Raw genomic sequence first — 14252 nt, forward strand, 5'->3', positions numbered from 1 at the left:
AGGCATTGAGTGGCAAACATGTTCAGTCCATAGTCTACTTTCGACATGCATCTCCCCTCCTGGGAGGATCCTCCAAACAGCCTTTATTTGGTGCTCCCTTCTCTATCTGAACTGCGCTTTCCCCTAGAATACCCGGCTGGCCTCTAAGCTATGGAGTAATCCTCCTGGCGTTGATCTCAGCTATTCTTGGGTATTAATCTCATATTTTGTTATTTTATATCCCCGAGATGAATGTAATCTTTCTATGTCTATACCTCTCTTTCTGACTCATTTCGCTTAGCATGATACTTTCCATATTGTACCACTTGTATGTGAATTTCATGACTTCATCTTTTCTAACAGCTACATAGTACTCCATTGTGTAGATGTACCAAAGTTTCTTTAACCAGTCATCTGTTCGTGGGCATTCAGGTTTCTTCCAGTTTCTGGCTATTGTAAAGAGTGCTGCAATGAACAAACAAGTGCAGATGTCACTTCGACTATACATTTTTGCCTCTCTGGGATATATTCCCAGGAGTGGTATTGCTGGGTCAAATGGGAGCTCAATTTCTAACTTTTTGAGAATCGTCCATACTGTTTAAAAATATGGAACGCTTCACGAATTTGCGTGTCATCCTTGCGCAGGGGCCATGCTAATCTTCTCTGTATCGTTCCAATTTTAGTATATGTGCTGCCGAAGCGAGCACGATAAATATTATTTTGTACTATTTTTTTAAAGTCTGTCTTAGTGTAGGGATCACTTCTATAACTTTATTTGAAGAAAATATACATTTGAAGAAAAAATATGATTGGTAGAAAGTGAAGACTATGATTATATGATTGAAAACCACTAGGAGAACTCTTCACACCTGTGAGAATGGCCCATTTTTCAAAGATCTGGAATATTGTGGGAATGTAAATGTGTGCAGCCTCTATGCAAAATGGTATGGAGAATGACTTTTGACAAAGCCCTAAAAATAAAAATAACTAATGTATCCACAAACTCCTCCTGAATATATTTCTTGAAATATAAATATAAGCCCTCTGGGAAGAAAGATGGCAGCCGCATGGGAGCCTGGTGGAGAGCCAGGTATGAGCCGGTGGTGATGGGGCAACTAAAACCTCATGGGAAGGGGGGCGTTCCCGGCTCGTCCTTCATGCCCTACCGAGGTCACCAGTTGCCCCCCACGAGCGGCTCTCCGGCACGGCCATGACTCCAGAGCACAGAAACCAATCTCTTAACTATCTGACTCTCAGTAGAAATACTTCCAGGGTTAATAAGTAAAATAGCAAAAATCCAAAACTGCATGGCCGCAATAGCGGCTGCGTGACATCATTTAATTCTTGAACCCAGCTGTAGAAAGCAAATCATTTCACAACGCTTTTTCAGCAGGTCTGATTTGGGGGGGGGGTAAACTCTAAATAATAATGGTGCATCTTTTATCGAAACAATGAATCTAGTCAAAGTAGATAAAGTGTTAACTAGAATTCATCTGCCTCACAGGCATTGGGAGGGGGCGGGGGGTCGGGGTTTATTGGGGTTCTTCGTGGTGAAAAATAAGTATTGGTAAAGGGAAATGTGTTTGATATTTGCATGACCGAGACCTAAACCTGAAAGCTTTGTAACTTTTCCCACAGTGATTCAATAAATAAATAAATTATATATATAAAAAAAGAACACTATAGGGGGCTGGAGAGATAGCACAGCGGGTAGGGCGTTTGCCTTGCATGCGGCTGACCCGGGTTCGATCCCCAGCATCCCATATGATCCCCTGAGCACTGCCAGGAGTAATTCCTGAGTGCAGAGCCAGGAGTAACCCCTGTGCATCGCCGGGTGTGACCCCAATAAATAAATAAATCACTTAATCACTTAACTTCCCGTTAGTTGTCGATTTGCTCGAGTGGGCGCCAGTAACATCTCCATTTGTCCCTGTCGCGTGCTAGTGTTGCCCAGTGGCATCTGTTCTCTCCGGGAACATGAAGGGCCTCAAACCGATCATTCATGATCTTGACGAAGAAGTCTGACCATCTGGTAGGTGGGCGGCCACGCGGTCTTTTGACATCCCGTGGAATCCAGTTGGTAACAGCTCTAGTCCAGCGGTCGTCTTTAAATCTCATTACGTGACCAGACCATCTGATTTTCGACACCTTGGCAAATGAGACAGCGTCCCTGATTCTTGATCGTCGACGGATGTCGGAACTCCGGATTCTTTCTCTCATTTGAGTGAAACGTGATATTCCAAGCATAGCTCTTTCTATTCTTCTTTGGGAGACCTGAATAGCGTTCTCATCTTGTTTGCGTAGGGCCCAGGTCTCTGGGGCATATGTTAATGCAGGAAGAACAGTGGAATCAAAGAGATGTGCCCGGAGCCGGAGGTTCTTCGTCCTCTTAGCTATTTCTTCGACGTTCTTGAAGGCGTTCCAAGCCACTCTCTTCCTCCTGCGCAGCTCGGGTGCCAGGTCATTTGTCATGTTGACCTCTCGACCTAGGTACACATAGCTGTTGCATTCGGAGATGGTCATTCTGTTGAGAGCGAATGGGGCGTCAGGAACGAGGCTGTTTCTCATAAACATTGTCTTCGTAAGATTCAGCTGTAGTCCTACCTTTCCACACTCACGGTCAAAGTCGGCCAGCATTTGTGCCGCTTGGCTGATGTTTGGTGTTATTAAAACAATGTCATCAGCAAAGCGGAGGTGGTGTAGTTGCCAACCATCTATCTTCACTCCCATTCCTTCCCATTCCAGTCGTCGCATGACGTTCTCGAGGGTGGCACTGAAGAGTTTCGGTGAAATGGTATCACCCTGCCGCACCCCTCTCTTGACATCAACGATCACTTCTTTGTAGAATGGTGAGATCCTGGTAGTGAATCCGCAATACAGCTCACGGAGGATCCTGATGTATTGGGCTTGAATGCCCTGATTGGCTAGGGCTTCAATGACCACTTCCGTCTCAACAGAATCAAAGGCCTTCTTTAAATCAATGAACGTTAAACAGAGCGGCATCTTGAACTCCCGAGAAACCTCAATGACCTTGGTTATCGTGTGGATATGGTCGATGGTGCTGAATCCTTTGCGGAACCCAGCTTGCTCTACCCAGCTGTCACCACACTTCAGGACGCTTTCCGGACCTGCGTGGCAGCTCCGGCGGAGACTCACGCACGACTGAAGACCCACAGAACAAGGTAAGCGGAACTCTCTGAGACCTTGGACTCCAGGCTTGGCAGACCCAGGGACAGAGCTTCTCTACTTGCTCCCACCAACCACAGGTGACAAAGGGATTCTAATCAGGAGCCCCACCTTACCCTGCCCTGTCTGCTTCCATCAACCACCCAGGGATCGAATTGCGCACAGGAGACCCACCCTACCCAGATAAGTACCCCCCTGGCAGACTTCCACTATCGACACTACTTCCACTACCCAGCCTTCGCCACACTTCAGGTTGCTTTCCGGACCCGCACGGCCGCAAAGCAGCCGCGCGACACATCATAAGACACTAAATACCCATCTTCCGGAATTGTCGTACCGTATTTGATAGGGTTCAAATATGGTAACACCTACAAGGATGATTAGAGGTCTCCCCAAAAGCCTCTATCCCTCTCGGAAAGACTGACAAGCTACCGAGAGTATTCCACCCGCACGGAAGAGCCTGGCAAGCTATCCATTGTGTATTCGATATGCCAAAACCAGTAACTACAACTGGTCTCATTCACCTGACCCTGAAGGCTTCACCGACATGGCAGCACTAAGAAGGATGAGAAAGGAGAGGCCGACAAAATCTCAAGGCCGACCTAGGCTGCCACAACGAAGGAAGACAAAAATGATCGTCTGTACTTTCAATGCACGTACGCTAGCATCAGATGCATCCATCGAGGACCTGATGGTACAAGCGCGAATGATCAAGTACGACATCATTGGTCTGACCGAGACAAGAAGGCACGAATCTCACCATGCTGTTTTCGACAATGGAGAAGAATTGTTCCTTGGAACATGCGATAAAAGAGGTGTTGGAGGCGTTGGTGTCCTTGTCAACACAAACTTGGCCAAATAAATAAATAAATAAATATATAAATATAAGATACAGAGATAATAATGAGGGAAGATAAAGGAACCACTAGGTTCACAGTAGCCTTATACACAGTAGCTAACACAGAGAATCAACTGAAATGCCCAGATAACTGGATAAAGATACTATGGTATATACATTCATTTCAATACACTCAGTGGGTTAAAAAAGATGATGCCAGGCCAGAGTGATAGTACAGTATATAGGGTGCTTGCCTTGCATGTGGCCAACCTTAGTTCAATCTCTGGTACCACATAGGGACCCTGGAGTTCTGCCAGGAGTGATCTCAGAGTCAGGAGTAAGCTCTGAGTACCACCAGGTATGGCCCCAAAGCAACAGCAAAACCAAAAGATGATACCATGCCTTTTGCTGTGATATGACTATTCCCTAAGTTGATTTTGCTAAAGTGATATAATTCTGTAAGTGAACCTTGATTAATTGATGTCTTACTCTAATATGGAACGTTAAGTTAGTAAAGCAAAAGGATTGGCAAAAATGACTCTTAGACTGTGAAAACGTGTTGTTTACCAGAAGGAAAGAGAAAGGATTTGGGAGGATACAGTAGGGGTACAAAATTGATAGTCCACCGACATTAGGACATGGGGGTAGGTAGGTGAAGTGTGTAAACAGAATGAGGTATGAAGCTGTGCTCCCTTCAAAAGGAATAAATGATTTAGCAGCAAGACAGAGCTTACTTTTTAAGATGTCTTTAAAAACAAAAAATCGACTCATGAACTAACTTGCATATATTTATCTAAATTAACTCATATAAATGAACTCATCAATGGAGCCAGAGATAGTACAAAGATTAAGGCATATGCCTTGAACTCTACGTGGTTTGATTCTTGGCACCACAAAGTTCCTGAGCATGGCCTCTTGCCAAGGTATGGGCAACTGTGGGCCCTAGCACAAAATATCCAGGCTGGCTGGCAAAGAATGATCTACAAAGTGCTCCCTTCCCCTCCCCAAATAATTGAACTTATTGAATCTTCCAAATAATCTTCAATTCAGATGACCATGTTTCCATTTTAGAAATGAGAAAATAGAGGCAGAGGAGGTTGAGAAAACTGTCCAAGATTAGCAAGTGGCTGAGCTGTAATGTACCCTGGACATGCTAGTCCTGGTGGCTGGACTGTTTTCCCAGTCACCTCCTAGGGGCCCGGAAAGTCTCACTTTATAAGAGGCTCTCCTTCTTGCTGAGATTCTTGACTATTGGGTTTTATCTGACTTCTCCCCGTATGGTTAGGGAGTTCCCAACCTTTGGAGGAAGTCCCTTTATCCTTAAAATAAATCTATGCTTCCACCCATTGAACACCTCTTTCTCAGAACTGCCCTCTGCCCCTTAATCTCATCTCATCTCATCACATCTCATCTCAGAAGTTTTTTGAACTTTAATTGGTGCCACTTTATTTTAATTTTATTTAATGTATTTATATAAAACAGATCTACGCCCCAGGTCCCGCACACCTGGGTTCCTCTGTGTAATCCCATCAACGGCCAAGACCCAGAGACTATAAAACCCAGCTTCCAGAAGAGAACAGCGTGGAGTCCCCTTGCCTCCCCGCCAGGCTGTTCTCACTGGATCCCCCTGGAGGACGGTGGGTTGAGTTTCCCTCCCCACCCCGAGCAGAGCCCCCGCAGCTGAAGACCTCCGGTTCCGGCAACAGCCATGCTTAAGACCACTCTCCACATGCTCAGACGAGTCTCACGCATGAAGGAACTGGCAGAGGAACCCAGGTGTGCGGGACCCGGGGCGTAGATCTCTAAGCCTGTTCGGACTGGGACTGAGCCTCCTCCACCCAGATCCCCCATCTTCCAGTACGTAGGCATTACAGCCACCAACTGACCCCAGCGCCGTGTAATCCCATCAACGGCCAAGACCCAGAGACTATAAAACCCAGCTCCCGGAAGAGAACAGCGCAGAATCTCCTGCCCCCTGCATCTGGCTGTCCTCCCCGGGGCCCCCTGGAGGGGGTGGGTTGAGTTTCCTTCCCTGCCCCGAGCAGAGCCCCAGCAGCTGAAGACCTCCAGAACCAGCCACAACCATGCTGAGACCACTCTCCACATGCATGAAGGTACCAGCAGAGGATCAAAGGCATGTGGGTCCCGGGGCTGAGATCTCCAAGCTTGCTTGGATTGGGGCTGAGCATCCTCCACCCAGATCCTCCATCTTCCAGTGGGAAGGGATCATACCCACCAACTGCCCCCCACCCCCGATCTGCCGTGTAATCCCATCAACGGCCAATACCCAGAGACTATAAAACCCAGCTCCTGGAAGTGCGCGGCCGCATTTGCAGCCTGCGCGACATCTTATTATCTCATTCTTGCTTTGGACAGCCTGGCAGGCTACCAAAAGTATCCTGCCCACACGGGAGAGTCTGGCAAACTCCCTGTGGTGTACCCAATATGCCAAATACCAGTAACAATGATGGGTCTCATTCTCCTAATCCTGAAAGACCCTGGAATATGGCACTTTTTAAAATCTCAGGGCTAGGATGAAGGAGATGTTACCGGTGCCTGCTTGAGGCAATCGACAAACAACAGGATGATCATGATCATGATCATGACTCTGGAGAACCTGGCAGGCTACCAAAAGTATCCTGCCCACACGGCAGAGTCTGGCAAACTCCCTGTGGTGTACCCAATATGCCAAATACCAGTAACAATGATGGGTCTCATTCTCCTGATCCTGAAAGAGCCTCAAATGTGGCACTTTCTAAAATCTCAGGGCTAGGATGAAGGAGACGTTACTGGTGCCTGCTCGAGGCAATCGATGAACAACAGAATGACAGTGATGATGACAATGATCAAATAGATCTTTTTCTTGAGATGATTCCTATTTGTTTAGGATTACAGGGTGAGACCTAGGGTGTAAGTTGAACCCAATTATCCAGCTCAAAGCTAAATGATCTAGAAGAATTTTGCTATACATATCTCAAATATAGATGTATATTATTATTGGGTCTGGGAGTACTAGGATACCACCTAGTAGTTTAGGGGCCATAAGGTACCATGAATTGAGCTCAGGATTTCCCACATGCTAGTTAAGTACTCTACCACTTAACCACACGCCCAGTCCACAAACATTTAATGAATTAAAGAATGACTGCACTCATTTGTGGAATATAAAATAACAATATGAGACTAACACCCTACGACAGTAGAGACAAGGGCCAGAAAACTGCTCCACAGTTGGAAGCCTCATGAGCTGGGGGAGAAGGTAGCTGGAATAGAGAAGGGATCACTAAGTCAATGATGGTTGGAGGGACAGTTCGGGATGCGAGATGTGTGCTGAAAGTAGATAAAGGACCCAGCCTGATGGCCTCCCAGTATCTCTATTGCAAACCATGAAGCCGCAAAGTATAGAGAGAGTAAGAAGGAAATTGTCTGCCATAGAGGCAGGGGGCAGGGTTGGGTGGGGGTGGTGGGAGGGATACTGGGGACATTGGTGGTGGAAAATGTACACTGGTGAAGGGATGGGTGTTCAATAATTGTGTGACTGAAACTCAGTTATGAAAGCTTTGTAACTGTGTCCCATGGTGATTCAATAAAATAAAAAAATAGTTTTTTTAGGCTACTCTATGTAGTTTTCAGTAATTTATGGGTCTATGCTTAGGGCTTATGCCCCATTGATGCTTGAGATGACTTCCCAAATTCCAGAAAGAACAATTATGCATCACCTTTGTACCAAGCACTGACCCAAACCTCTTGAGACTGGCTTCTTAGACTGTGAGCAAGGACCCCCTCTGGAGTTCTCTATGTAAATGAAGGGACCATGAAAAACAAATGCTAACCCAGGAACATCCAGATTTCTCTAAGAGATAACATCTAAATCTAGGAGCAATTTTGAGGGAGAAATAAGTTGTTCAAATGAGGACCTGTGTTCAGGTGAGAAATCCCAGAAGTCTGCCAACCTGGAGACCAAGGGAGTCCAGTGTACTTCTGGGGATCAGGATATCCTGGTAGCCTGAGGATAGGGGTCAGAGCTCACGATGCCTGGGAAACCAACTGGGGTGAGAGGGTCCCCTGGGGCTAGGGGACCCTCTAACCTACAGAGTTGCACGGATGTTTTTGAAAATTGATGCTCTCTGCTGGTCTGTGCAACAAATTTAAGAAAAAACCGAGAATATAGGGACAAAGTAAGAGGAGGTGCTGGGCACTTTTGTTCAGGGGCTGGACAAAGAAATAACTGGAACCAAATGAAAAAGAGGATATAGAGATGGTGATGGAGGAGAATGAAATGATATTTGATGACAATTATGTCTCTATGTTAAGGTTGGTTTCATTTCCTTTTTACACAGGCCAGTGAGAGAACCTTCATCCTGCCCTCACCCCCATCCCTGCTTTTATCTCAGTTGAAACACTAAAGGTCCGAAAAGTGAAAGTTCCAAGGCAGAAATGGATGAAACTTTGTCTGGCTCCTAAGCCCACGTGCTTATTCCAGAAAGAGAGGAGAAGATGAACCATTCCTGAGTTGGGGGTTTGGATCCTGTCACTTCCAGCTGGGAGACTTGGGACAATTTCGTCAGCCTGGGACACAACCATTTCCTCATCTACAAAACAGCAGCTAATAGCACCTACCTCACAGGTTTTCAAGAGTTAACTGAGATACTCCATGGAAATTCATGCCATTCAAGGGCCGCACAGTCAGCATCTAATAAATATGAGCCCCGCTAATTTTATAGTTGGGATTATTTTCACTATCACCTCGACCACCCTGACTCCGGCTCCAAGATCACGCTGCTTTGAGAGCACCAGGATTTTATTTCTTTGATAACTGGCAATCTGGGTATAGTATGTTTTTATTCTCTCCTAATTAAAGCCCTTGGTAATCAGAGGTCATGTTTCCCAACCAATCCATAATGCATTTCTTTTAGAGAAAGATAGAAAAATAGACTTGACTCTTTTCAGTTTTCTGGCAAAGTCACAGCTGTCAATTGGTCCATTTTTTGCTCTCACAGAAAAGAAGCTGGCTATCTTCAAGACCATCTTCTCAGATGATTACTTTCCCTAGATAGCTTTTCATTTTCCAGGGTGCCTCAAACAAAGAGTGTGTGTGTGTGTGTGTGTGTGTGTGTGTGTGTGTGTGTGTGTGTGTGTGTATGTGTTCCCAACCACCCACTAAATCTCCTGCTTGGCAGAGAGTGTTGATGGTTTCTGTGAAAGGGTCTTTGTGTTCCTTTTCTGTCTAAGAAACATTTTCATTAGAATCCTGGAAGTCAAGGTAAGTGCTGCAGGGACTCCAGAATCTTTTGGCTTTTCTCAGATGCCCTGATGATCTGGAAGAATAAGGTTCTGCGTTCCCCATTGTCAATTAATAGAAGTGACAGCTGGGAGAGCCTCAGATCTGGCCCTAATTAATGGGCTCTGCACTAATGTGACCAAAGCAGATTTGTAGAGAAGAGGCTTTAAATAGCATCAAATGTTTGTGAGCAGGAGGCCATGAGATGGCAGGAAATATCTTAATGGGATCAGGCTTTTGTGCGCAAACAATGACCAGCAAATCCCAGCCCCAGCTGAGAACCATTAGGAAGGAGTTCTCATTTGGAGTGGTGGACCAAGGCTCTGAAACAGCTGCTAATCCGAATAGAGTAAAAGGAACGTAGGGAGTGATGTAACTGAAATAAGGCAGAGCCACCCAAGAGGGTCCCATATGGGTGGGTAGCAAGCTGACATGCAGGGGACCAGAAACTCTTCCAGAAACTCTTCCCTTGACCTCTGAGGTCAAGTTTTTCCCTTTCATTTTCTGATTAGTCTTTCTTCAATGTGTTCCTCTTCTTCTCTTAGTGAGTCAAGTCACTGTCTCTGTTCACATCTGCTCATGGAATGATTCCCTGGGGGATTGGTGCGGGGGTGGGGGGTTGGTAGGGGGTGAGATACCTTCTCCCAAATCACACAAGGACTTAAGAATGGCACCACTGTGGTTTAGTTGATGGGTCTGTCACCAGTCTGCTGACTGACCTACTGGGGACAGCAAAGACCTGGGAATGTGGGGGTTTCATCCATCCATTCACTTCAGATACTCTGGTGTTCAGAGAAAGAGGAAGGAAGTGGCAATGTGAAGGGGCTTCAGGTTCTCAAAGAATCTACAATACCCCCAGCCTCCTTCCCCAACACTGCAGCTGTGGGCCTGGGGCTTTGGCTATATGATCCCAATCCTCAGAACAACCAAAAGAGTCAGTAAAGAAGTGACTATTATGCCTTTGTGTGACAGATGACAAAACTGATTTCTGAGATGGGGATGGCAATAACTTGCCCCAAGCTAAGGGAGCCAGGAATAGCAATGTCAGTTTGAATCAAGTTTCTTTCCTCTCGTTTTGTCTTTTTGGCAACAACATCTGGTGGTACTCAGGACTTACTCTTGGCTCTGTGCTCGGGAATCACATAGGGGATCATATGCAGTGCTGGGGATCGAACCAGGGTTTGTTATGTGCAAGGTAATGCCTTAACTTTTGTATTTTCCCTTGGGTCCAGGATCAGGTTTATTAGTTGTGGAATCTCATGTTCTTATTCATTAGCCCGGAATTTCCTTTTTGGTCATTTGCTTTCTAGCCCAGTGGATGAAGATAGATAAACAAGATCTAAGATCCAATGATCAATAGAAAGAGAGTAATAACCAGGTAATCTAAATGTTTAAGTAATTAAAATTTGTCCCTGGTGGGAAATGTATGCTGGTGAAAGGATGGGTGTTGAAACATTATATGACTGAAACTCAATCATGAACAACTTTGTAACTGTGTACTTCATGGTGATTCAAGTTAAAAATAAATATTCTTGCAAAAGAAATATTGTTCTTGGGGCCAGAACAGTAGTGCCGCAAGCTATGAGTGATCCCTGAGTGCAGAGGCAGGAGTAAATCCTGAGAACTGCTAATTGTGGCCCCAAAATCAAAAAGAAAAAAAAAGAAAAAATATTGTTTAGGATTTCAACTCCCCTTAATTCCACACTTATACTTATCCTTTGACCTCATGGGAATGCTACTAGTGGAACTGGTCACTTGTAAATCTAATGGATATCTAATATATAACTTATAACAAGAATCTGACTTCTGAGATAATGTAATAAAATATTTCTGGAGGCATTTTTCTATTGAGAGTCAATTCATGTCCAAGAGTTCCAAAGAGTCCTTTTCAGTATTTTTCTTCTTTTTATGTCCTTTTATTCTTTCCTGTATCATCTTTATTCCCCTAACTCCATCATATAAAAGGTCCATTCTAAGGGAATCTTCCAAATTGGGAGGGAACCAGTAGCAAACAAGATCTGTTGTGGTAACTAGGGTACTTGGTGCAGCAATCTAGTCAGAAAAGGGCTGAAAGGACCCCAGCTTCAACTTCACTTCATGCATGAATTAGCCTTTATTATCAGGCTGTGTCCTCAGGAGAAAATATCCCATGTAAGCTGTTTGTATAGTCTCCTTATTAATGTAAATAAACAAGAGCCTTCACGAGATGCAGAAAAGAAATTAATCAGGACCAGGCAATGTTTCCAAATCACTTACAGCACTTCTGGGGAAAACAAAACTTTATATATTTAAAGCATAACAGGGGAAAAATGTGCGAGACTTCAGTCCAAGACATATAAACTGTGGACCGAGGAGTTCATTTGACCAACACTTCAAGGGATGTGAAAACATACAGACATTTAAAACATACAGACACAAGCAAGCGAAGTCAGTTGGGTTCTCTGATTGTGAAAACCAAAAATAACAACTGGGAGATCTTGGGAGACCATGGGCTGGGGGGGCTGAGAAGTAGACCTATTCGGACATATGGCTTCTGGATTTCACTCTGTGGGCTGCAAAGAACCCTTGGGCATTTTAATCAGGAAACTTTGACCCTAGTAAAACAGCCACAGAAGGGTCAGCTATGTGGCAGTGCAAGGAGGGTGTTTGTTGGCACTGAGCTGAGACAACATCAACACAGAGAGAAAGGGTGGGCCAGAATTTGAAAAGACATGTCCAAGGAATACCTAACAGGACCTCTTGGTTCATTGGATACTGGAGCACAGCGGTAGGGCGTTTGCCTTGCACGCAGCCAACATGGCCGACCTGAGTTCGATTCCTCCGCCCCTCTCGGAGAGCCCGGCAAGCTACCGAGAGGATCTCGCCCGCACGGCAGAGCCTGGCAAGCTCCCCATGACGTATTCGATATGCCAGACACAGTAACAGCAAAGTCTCCAATGGAGACGTTACTGGGCCCGCTCGAGCAACACTACTAATAAAAATTTAATGAACACTATTTCACGCCCTTTTTTGGGGGTTGTGGGGGAGTGGATACTCAGGGATTACTCCTGGCTCCATGCTCAGGGATCACTCCTGGCAGACTCAGTGGACCATGGGGGTGCCAGTGATCAAACCCAGGTCAGCTGCATGCAAGGAAAGTGTTCTACCCACTGTACTACTGTTACCATATCCAGGCACAACTATTGGCCTCCATTTTATAGATGGGTAAACTGAGGCCCAGAGAGGTCAAGCAACCTATTTCTCTAAGATCTCTTAACTGGTAAGACCAGGAGTCAAGAACTTAACACAACTCTAGTGACTCCAAAGTCCAAGCTCTTCAGTTTCCTGATGCAGCAAAGAGTAGAGTGCAGAAGACTGCTAGGAGTCTAGTTGAGGACTGTAGGTGAGATGCAGCATTCTATCTGAGACTCAGACGCAGGATTCTAAGGCATCAATTGTCTTATCCATTCTGAACAGGGTTGGTTTATCAAAGAACAAAGTGGAGAGATATGACAGGGCCCCCCTCTCTTTCTCCCCATCCTCCCTAGGTACCCACACACCCATAGTCTGGTCAGCATCGCTACATTTCCTACCCTCGTTAAACTGGACCAAGTGGTTAACAAGCACTGGTCCTTCAGGTTCAAGGCCTTTTCCTCGTTAAGCTTGTCTGCCTGTCTCTCCCTTTTATCCTGTTCCAGGGATCTCATGGCCAAGTGCCTTTTTTAAAAAAATTATTTTTATTAGTGACACACCATGAGGTACAGTTGTAGACTTACAATTTTTTGTGCTTGGGTTTCAATTATACAATGATTGAGTACCCATCCCTACACCAGTGCCCATTCTCCACCTCCAGTGCTCCCAATATCCATCCCCCCATCCCCCCCATCCCACCCCACCGCTGTGGCAGGGCCCCTTTTGTTTTCTCTCTCCTTTTGGGTGCTGCAGTTTGCAAAAGAGGCATTGAGTGGCAATCATTTTCAGTCTATAGTTTACTTTCAGCTTGCTTCTCTCATCCAGGGAGGATCCTCCCCACACCCTTCTCTATCTGAGCTCCCTTTTCCCCTAGCATGTGTGGCTGGCCTTCAAGCCATAGAGTGAACCTCCTGGCACTTATCTAGGCTAGGTGACTTTTCCTTGTTGGAAGCTTCACCTTCTCTGATGCTTTGCCACAGCCTGACTGAGAGGTGCTCCCAGCCTCTAATCCTTCCTGTCCTGTGCCTGTCTGAGGGGAAAACACACAGTGGGTTTAGGAAGGTGGTGTATCCCCCACTCCACTTTCCCTTCCGACTTTCTTATGAAGGAAGCCATTAGGTGGGGGTGGGGGATGGCCCCTCCCTCTATCCTTGATGGCCATCTTAAGTTCTGCCTTTCAAAGTTGTTGCTTTCTTCACCCAGTGTACATACTCTGAGTACAGGATCACCCTGGGGGTTTTGGAAAGCTGTCCATAGTCAGGCCTTCCCCGCAAGACTCTGACTTACTTGTTCTGGTCTCAGCTTGCCTGGCCAGTGCAACATCTGGTCTGTTTCTCCAGTGACTCTACGGTCGATATACTCTCCTGGATTCCACCAGTCCCACCTCTTATAAGGACCCTTTACCGAGTCCATCCCACTTAGGGGGTACTTAACCAGGGGAATACGCTGTTCTCAGGGTGGATGGGGGCACCTGGACAAGTCTGGAGATGTCTGGTAGTATGTTGGCAGAACTGGGAGTATGTGTGTGTGTGGCTTGGGGGAGAATACTGTTGTCACCTGGATCCTGGAGATATGGGTTACCATCCTTCAAGGCATAGGGCAGCCTGACAGCCAAAATAATTGGTTTAAAAAGTGAACAGTGCCGCTATTGTGAGACTCTGTGTGACCAAAACTGGAAGCACAGCCCACCCAAGGACATCCAGACTCTCTGTACCTCCAATGGGGAGGGGGAGGATTTCCTGGGTCCTGATGCCCATTTAAAAGGGTCAGCCCACGTGAAACTCCTCATTGTCAGAC

General features: G+C 45.9%; 1 protein-coding gene and 1 non-coding gene across 2 annotated transcripts in view; both read right to left on the reverse strand.

Moving 5' to 3' along the window:
* The window catches only part of THSD4 (thrombospondin type 1 domain containing 4), a 624572-nt gene that overhangs the window by 119764 nt on the left and 490556 nt on the right, over nt 1–14252 (reverse strand). The gene's annotated exons all lie outside the window — the stretch shown is intronic.
* On the reverse strand, nt 580–686 carry LOC130036898 (U6 spliceosomal RNA). The gene has a single exon (XR_008794468.1). It is a non-coding gene; the product is annotated as a U6 spliceosomal RNA (small nuclear RNA).

The sequence above is a fragment of the Sorex fumeus genome, unplaced genomic scaffold (assembly GCF_029834395.1).
Source record: "Sorex fumeus unplaced genomic scaffold, SorFum_2.1 ptg000067l, whole genome shotgun sequence".
Taxonomy (NCBI): domain Eukaryota; kingdom Metazoa; phylum Chordata; class Mammalia; order Eulipotyphla; family Soricidae; genus Sorex; species Sorex fumeus.